Source organism: Myotis davidii, unplaced genomic scaffold, assembly GCF_000327345.1.
Source record: "Myotis davidii unplaced genomic scaffold, ASM32734v1 scaffold759, whole genome shotgun sequence".
NCBI lineage: Eukaryota > Metazoa > Chordata > Mammalia > Chiroptera > Vespertilionidae > Myotis > Myotis davidii.
In genome coordinates this window covers 256,399-265,478 of record NW_006290636.1, presented here as the reverse complement: position 1 = coordinate 265,478, position 9,080 = coordinate 256,399, and positions in this window count along the sequence as shown.

Below are 9,080 nucleotides of genomic sequence, written 5' to 3'. Positions count from 1 at the left end.
AACTGGGTCCTTTCAGTCCACAGCCCGATGCTCCATCCACTGAGCCAAACCGGTTTGGCTGAAGAGACTGTCTTGATTCCATTGTATGTTTTTATTTACTCTTCAAATATAAATTGAGAGTAATGGCTTGGGGTGATTTCTGGGTTCTTTGTTCTGTTCCATTGATCTATATATTTGCTCTTGTACCAGTATCAGGCTGTTTCAATTACAATGGCTTTGTAGTATAAATTAATATCTGGCATTGTGATCCCCTCAATGTTGTTCTTCTTTCTCAAGTTCACTGCAGTTATTTGGAGTCTTTTTTAGTTCCATATACATTTTTGGAGTATTTGTTCTAGATCTGTAGAATATGCACTGGTATTTTAATAGGGAGTACATTGAATCTATAGATTGCTTTGGGTAGTATAAATATTTTAATGATATTAATTCTACCAACCTATGGAAGCAATAGATTCTTCCACTTTTTTACCTCTTCCTCTGTCAACTTTCTCTATGTCCTGTAATTTTCTGAGTACAAGTCTTTTACCTTCTTGGTTAAGTTTATTCCTTAATATACTAATTTTGTTTTGGTGCAAAGGTTAATGGGATTTTTTGTTTGTTAGTTTCTCTTTCTGAGAGTTCATTATTGTTGTATAAATATGCCATCAATGCCCTAACTAGTTTGGCTAAGTGGATAGAGCATTGGCCTACTGATGGAAGGGTCCCAGGTTTGATTCTGGAGAAGGGCACCTACTTAGATTGCAAACTCCTCCCCAGCCCAGGCCCTTGGTTGGGGTTCATGCATGAGGCAACCAATCTGTATGTTTCTCTCACATTGATATTTCTCTCTGTCTTTTTCTCTCTCTTTCACTCTCTCAAAAAATCAATGAAAAAATATCCTCTTGTGAGGATTTAAAAAAATCCCATCGATATCTAGGTGTTAACTTTGTATCCTGTTACATTGCCTAATTAATTTATTAAATCTAGTAGTTATTTGGTGGAGTCTTTAGAGTTTTCTATGTACAATATCATGTTATCTGAGAATAATGAGTGTTTTACTTCCTCCATACCAATTTGTATGCCTTTTATGTTTTCTTCTTGTCTGATTACTATGGCTAGCACTTCCATTACTATACTGAGTAAGAGTGGTGACAGTGGACATTCCTGTCTTGTTCCTGTTATTAGGGGAAATGGATTTAGTGTTTGCCCATTGACTATGATGTTGGCTATAAGTTTGACATATATGGCCTCTATTATGTTGAGGTGTGCTCTGTCTTTGCTGACAATTTTTATAAAAATTCCTCTTTGCTGACAGTTTTTATAAAAAAATGTGTGTTGGATTTTTTGAATGTTTTTTTTTGTGTCAATTGATGTGATCATATGATTTTTGTCTTTCAGTCTGTTTATGTGATTTGACATTTATGTTTATGACATTTATAAATCCCACTTGTTCATGGTATATGATCTTTTTAATGTATTACTGGATCCTATTTGCTTTTTTTTTTTTTTGAGGATTTTATCACCTATGTTCAACTGGGATATTGGCCTATAATTCTCTTTCTTTGTAGTGTCTTTATCTTGCTTTAGAATTAGGTTAATAATGGCCTCATAAAAAGTGTCGGAAGTGTTTCTTTCTCTTGAATTTTTTGGAATAGTTAAAGGAGGATGGGTGACAGTTCTTTGAATGATTGGTAAAACTCTCCTGTGAAGCAGCTGGACGGGGGCTTTTGTTTACTATGAATGTGTTTGTTTGTTTGTTTTAACTGCTTCAATTTTATCAATCATTATTGGCCTAATTAGATTTTCTGATTCTTCCTGCTTCACTTTTGGAATATTGCATTTTTCTGGAATGTGTCCATTTCATCCACATTCTTGGCATTTAGTTGTTCACAGTATTTTCTTACAATCCTTTGTATTTCCATGGTGTCAATTGCTAGTTCACCGTTTTCATTGTTTTTGATTTTGTTTTTTTTAAATTTAAACTCTTTATTGTTTAAAGTATTACATACGTCTCCTTTCCCACCCCCCACCCCCCACCCGCATTGACCTCTCCCTAGCTGTCCACATGCCCCAGAACATGCCCTCATCCCCTGATCCCCCTGTTTGTGCCCATTGGTTATACTCATATGCATGGATACAAGTCCTTTGATCTCTTATCCCCTCACCCCCTGCCTTCCCTCATAGGTTGGACAGTCTGTTCAATGCTTCTAGGACTCTGGTTCTATTTATGTTCATCAGTTTACATTGTTCATTATAGTCCACATATGAGTGAGATCATGTGATATTTATCTTTCTCCAACGACATTTTGCTTAGCATAATGCTCTCCAGTTCCATCCATGCTGTTGCAAATGGTAAGAATTCCTTCTTTTTTTACAGCAGTGTAGTATTCCATTGTGTAGATGTACCAGTTTTTAATCCACTCAGGCTGATGGGCACTTACACTGTTTCCAAATCTTAGCTATGGTGAATTGTGCTGCTATGAGCATAGGGGTTCATATGTCCTTTCTGATTGGTGTTTCTGGTTTCTCGGGATATATTCCTAGAAGTGGGATCACTGTGTCAAGTGGGAGTGCCATTTTTAATTTCTTGAGGAAACGCCATACTGTTTTCCACAGTGTTTGCACCAGTCTGCATTCCCACCAGCAGTGCAAGAGGGTTCCTTTTTCTCCATATCCTCTCCAGCACTTGACCTTTGTTGATTTGTTGATAATAGCCATTCTGAAAGGTGTGAGATGGCACCTCATAGTCATTTTGATTTGCATCTCTCACATTATTAATGACTTTGAGCATGTTTTCATATGTCTCTTGGCCTTCTGTATGTCTTCTTTCAAAAAGTGCCTATTTAGCTCCTTTGTCCATTTTTTGTTGTTGTTGTTGCTGAATTGTTTATGGTCCTTTTGTTAAGTTGTATGAGTTCATTATAAATTTTGGAGATTAAACCCTTATCAGAGATAACATTGGCAAATATTATTTCCCATGCAGTGGGCTTTTGTGTTATTTTTTTTTTGACGATTTATTTCACTGTGCAGAAGCTTTTTATTTTGATGTAGTCCCATTTGTTCATTTTCTCCTTAATTTCCATAGTCCTAGGAGCTCTATGGGTAAAGATATTGCTACAACATATGCCTGATATTTTGCTGCCTATGGATTCTTCTAGGATTTTTCTGGTTTCCCATCTTACATTTAAATCCTTTATCCACTTTGAGTTTATTTTTGTGTATGGTGTAAGTCAGTGGTCTCGTTTCATTTTTTTGCATGTATCTGTCCAATTTTCCCAACACCATTTATTGAAAAGACTGTCTTGACTCCATCATATGCTCTTGCCTCCTTTGTCAAATATTAATTGAGCATAATGGCTTGGATTGCTCTCTGGGTTCTCTGTTCTGTGCGATTGGTCTGTATATCTGTTCTTGAACCAATACCAGACAGTTTTGAGAACAGTGGCTTTGTAGTATAGCTTGATATTTGGTTTTGTGATCCCTCCAACTTTATTTTTCTTTCTCAAGTTCACTGCAGCTATTTGGGGTCTATTTTCATTCCAGATGAATTTTTGGAGAGTTTGTTCTAGGTCTTTGAAGTATGCCATTGGTATTTTAATGGGGATTGCATTGAATCTCTAGATTGCTTTGGGTAGTATGGACATTTTAATGATGCTGATTCTACCAATCCACACAGTACATTCTTCCTTTTGTTTATGTCTTCCTCTATCTCTTTTTTCAGAGTCCTGTACTTTTCTGAGTACAGTCCTTTAACTCCTTGGTTAAATTTATTCCCATGTATCTTCATTTTTTTTCTTGTAATGATAAATGGGATTTTTTGTTTGTTTGTTTGTTTGTTTTTACTTTTTCTTTCTGTGAGTTCATTACTAGTGTATAAAAAAGCCATAGATTTCTGGGTGTTAATTTTGTATCCTGCTACATTGCCAAATTCATTTATTAGTTCTAGCAGTTTTTTGATGGAGTCTTTAGTATTTTCTATGTTCAATATCATGTCACCTGCAAATAATGACAATTTTACTACTTCTTTCCAATTTGATACATTTTAATTCTTCTTTTCTGATCGCTATGGGAAGCACTCCCAGTACTATGTCAAACAGGAGAGGTGAAAGTGGGCATCCCTGACTTGTTCCTGTTCTTAGAGGAAATGGTTTTAGTTTTTTCCCATTGAGTATAATGTTGGCCATAGGTTTGTCATATAAGGCTTTTATTATGTTGAGGTATGATCCCTCTATTCCAACTTTGCTGAGGGTTTTAATCAGGAAAGGGTGTTGGGTTTTGTCAAATGCTTTTCCTGCATCAATTGATATGATTATGTTATTTTTAGCTCTCAATTTGTTTATGTGATGTATCACAGTTATTGTGTTTTGGATATTGTACCATCCTTGCATCCCCAGAATAAATCCTACTTGGTCATGTTAAATGATCTTTCTAATGTAATGCTGGATCCAATTTGCTAGAATTTTGTTGAGGATTTTAGCATGTATGTTCATCAAGGATATTGGGCTGTAATTCTCTTTCTTTGTAATGTCTTTATCTGCTTTTGGAATTAGGGTAATTCTGGTTTCATAGAAAGAGCTTGGAAGTGTCCCTTCCTCTTGAATTTTTTGGAATAGTCTGAGAAGGACAGATTTTAGTTCTTTTTTGAATGTTTGTTAAAACTCTCCTGTGAATCCATCTGGTCCCGGGATTTTGTTTGCTGGAAGTTTTTTGGTGACTGCTTTAATTTCCTCCTTCATTATTGGTCTGTTGAGATTTTTTTATTCTTTTTGATTGAGTTTTGGAAGGTTGTATTTTTCCAAGAATATGTCCATTTACTCTAGGTTGTTTAGTTTGTTGGAGTAGAGTTGTTAATAGTTTTTTGTTTTTTAAATCTTTTGTATTTCTGTGGAGTCTTGTTATTTCATCTCTATCATTTCTGATTTTGTTTATTTGAGTCCTCTCTCTTTGCTTCTTGGTGAGCCTGACTAGAGGTTCATCAGTCTTGTGTATCCTTTCAAATAACCAGCTCTTGGTTTCATTGATATTTTGTATTGTTTTTTGTTGGTCTCTAATTCATGTATTTCTGCTCTGATTTTTATTAACTCCTTCCTTTGGCTCACTCCGTGCTTTTGTTTCTTTCTTTCTAATTCTTTAAGCTATAGAGTTAGATAATTTATTTCCAGCCAGTTTTTCTTGTTTCTTTGAGGCAGGCCTATAATGCTATGAACTTCCCTCTCAGGACTGCTTTCATTGTGCCTCATAGGTTTTGGATTGTTGTGTTTTCATTGTCATTTGTTTGCAGGATGTTTTTAATTTCTTCTTTGATCTCTTTGTTAACCCCATCATTGTTTAATAGCATGCTATTCAGCCTCCAAGTGTTTGAAATTTTTTGATAGTTTTATTATAGTTGATTTCTAATATTATGCATTATGGTCTGAGAAGATGCTTAATGTGATGTCATTATTATTGAACTTGTAGAGATTTGTTTTGTGTTCTAACATTTGATCTATCCTTGAGAATGACCCGTGTACACTTGAGAAGAATGCATATTCTGCAGCTTTGGGATAAATGTTCTATAAATGTCAATTAAATCCACCTGATATTTTTTTTCATTTCCATTTGCATTAATTTTTTTTTCATTCCTTCATTCTCATACTGTGTGCATCTTTTGTTTTAAGGTGGGTCTCTTGTAGATAGCATATAGTTGGGCCATGTTTTCATTTACATTCATCTATCTTTGTCTTTAGATTGGAGAATTTAATCCATTTATATTTAAGATTATTATTGATAGGCAATATATGTATATACCTACCATATACTTAATTCAAATATATTTCAAGTTCATTTTTTTTCACTTATTTTTTTTCTATCCATTTAATCTCCATCTTCTGATACATCAACAGCAGGGAGCTTTTATTTGTTACTTGCTTAAATCTAAAATCTTTTGCAATTTCATGTTTAGTGGCATTATTTCAGCCTCAGTTAGCAGGTTTCTTTTCATGATGGCTTGTCTCCAACCTCTTATATTTTGTTCATTTATTTAATCTAGTTGTCAGCTCAGGAAATTTGTTGATAAATTGCTAGAATTTTTTCTATCTGTATATGACTGTAATATTTTCTGATGGAATTCCTCTTCAAAAATAACACTTTAGCCAGACCGGTTTGGCTCAGTGGATAGAGCATCAGCCTGCAGACTGAAGTGTCCCAGGTTCGATTCCGGTCAAGGGCATGTACCTTGGTTGCGGGCACATCCCCAGTAGGAGGTGTGCAGGAGGCAGCTGGTAGATGTTTCTCTCTTATCGATGTTTCTAACTCTCTATCCCTCTCCCTTCCTCTCTGTAAAAAATCAATAAAATATATTTTTAAAAAATAACACTTTAATCTTATGCTTAAAATGCCCAATTACTACAATTTTTTAGGTATAAAATTATGATGATAAGGCTTATTACATCTGCCAAAATAATTTTACCACTCACATTAAAATGTCCTCAGTCTTAAGTTTTTGCAATATATATTTGAAGCTTCTAGTAATTGGGTAAATAATGACTATCATTCTTAGATTTGATGGACTCTTCTTAAAGCTTCATTAACCCACTTCATGGCTATATTTATTATTGTATTATGTGAGTTATTGTTCTAAGAATTATCTGATCTCTTAACTTCATAGGAATGGGAGAAAGTATATGGGACAGTATTTTTATAAAAATATATAGCTTTTAGAATGTTTATTAACATGCAGTTCATGAGTATATGTAGTATGCAAGATGTATTAATCAATTTTATTTAGTTTTAGGTTTCTGAGAAATTATATGTGTCACCTTTAAAGGAAATATATATTGCTTAATATTCAATTCATATTCCTAAGATATTGTATTATATATATTTCTTTACATATGTACACATACATGAGTGTATATATGTATCCAACAAAATACTGATTCATGCAATGAAGTGGATGGGTGTTAATATATATATGCAAAATAAAAGATGACAGACACAAAATAGTACTGTCTATGTGATTCTCTTTATTTTAAAATGCAAACTAAGCTATTTATGTGAATATATGTATATATCTACCATATACTTCCTTCAGACATATTTCAAGTTCATTGTGTTTTCCACTTATTTTTTCTACCCATTTAATTTCCATTTTCTGATACATAAACAGCAGGGAGCTTTTATTTGTTATTTGGCTAAATCTAATTAGTGGCATTACACTGATAGAAGTAGATCACTATTTACCTGATATCAGAAGGATATCAAAAAGTAGAAGAAGGAACGTATTGCCATGGACTCATGGATTGCCCATGGACGCATGCCCATTGCCCATGATATCAGAAGGTAGGAGGAGGAAAGGATTGCCCATAGACACAAATAATTTTCAGAAGGAATGAAAACAATCTTTAACTTGATTATGGTAGCAAATTTCATGAATGTATAAAACTATTAAAACTCATCATGAAGTAACTTTAATTTTTTACTTTTTATATTCATGATAGATGAGCTATTCCTCAATATATTTCAAAAGGTATATACCTTATGATACATCTTGAATACAACCTAATGGGTTTTATAAAAAATGTACATTCTAAATAATCTTTAAATCTCCATTTCAACAGTTCCACTAATTTACCTTTTTACAGGCCGCATTCATGTCTTCATTAATTAACTGCCTCCTTTCAGTCCTCACTACATCCACATCCATATGCAAAAAACAAACAAACAAACCAGAAAAAACTTCATAGGCACAGAAAACAATATATTGTTCCAAGAGAGAAAAGGGGGCTGGGGAAGGCAGAAGAGGGTATAGGGGGGTAAATGGTGTTGGAAGGAGACTAACTTAGGGTGGCGAACAGAATATACAATATACAGATGATGTATTATAGAATTGTACACCTAAAACCTATATAATTTTATTAACCAATACTAGCCAAAAAAATTCAATTTTTAAATTAAATTAAATTAAAAACAAAAAACCCCCACATTTTTCCTATAGGACAATATTTCAGATCAATGATGCCTATCCTATTTTTAATACATGAAATGTCTTTTCTGTGCTATTGGAATAAATTCTAAAATTCTTACCTTGGCCTCAAAGACCCTAAATATTCCTGCAACCACAGACCTTTGCAGCTTCAATGGTGTCCCTCCTTCTTTGCCTAATTCACTCCAAACCACACAGTGATTATTTAATGTTATCAAACATACAAAGTTCCTCTCTGCATAGGAACTATGTCTACAAACTCATACCTTGCACTGTGACTTCTCCAACTCTCCTCATAAATGAAATTGATGGCTACCTGGATATTACCCTGGATTGGTTTGAACCACATTCTCTACTGATAAGCTTTCATACTTCTGGGCACTTTTTTTGCTATAGTACTTATCATACCAGATTCTAACTCAACCTCCAAGGTATTGTTGCTTTCTTTTTATTACATGCTTATTATTTATATTGTTTTACTGAGATATTGACATATAACATTGTATAAGCTTAAGATGTACAACATGATGATTTGATAAATAAATATATGTTGGGAATGGATTACAAAATACTAGCTAATACCTACATCATTTTATATAATTAGCATTTTTTATGTGATGAGAATATTTAAGGTTCAATCTCTTAGCAATTTTTCAAGGATATAATACAGTATGGTTAAAAAGAGTCATCATGCTTTACATTATATAGCCGGAACATCTTATAATTATATATACCCTTTAATCAATATCTCAACATTTCTCCCACCTTCTAGCTTCTGACACTAACTTTTCTATTCTTTGTTTCTATAAGATGAGTTTTTTTTTAGATTCCACATATAAGTGAGATTAAATAGTATTTGTCTCTATGGTCTTTCTGACTTACTTATTTCATATGGTCCATACATGCTGTCACTAATGGCAAGATGTAATTTTTATGGCCTAATAATATTCCATTGTGCATATATATCATATTTTCTTTATCCATTTGTTTATTGAGGGATATTAGGGTTATTTATATATTGGCCATTGTGAATATTGCTCAGTGAAAATGAGAGTGCAAATATCTCTTCAAGATGTTGATGTATTTTCCTCAAATATATACTCAGAAATGGGATTGCAGGGACATATGGTAGTTCTAA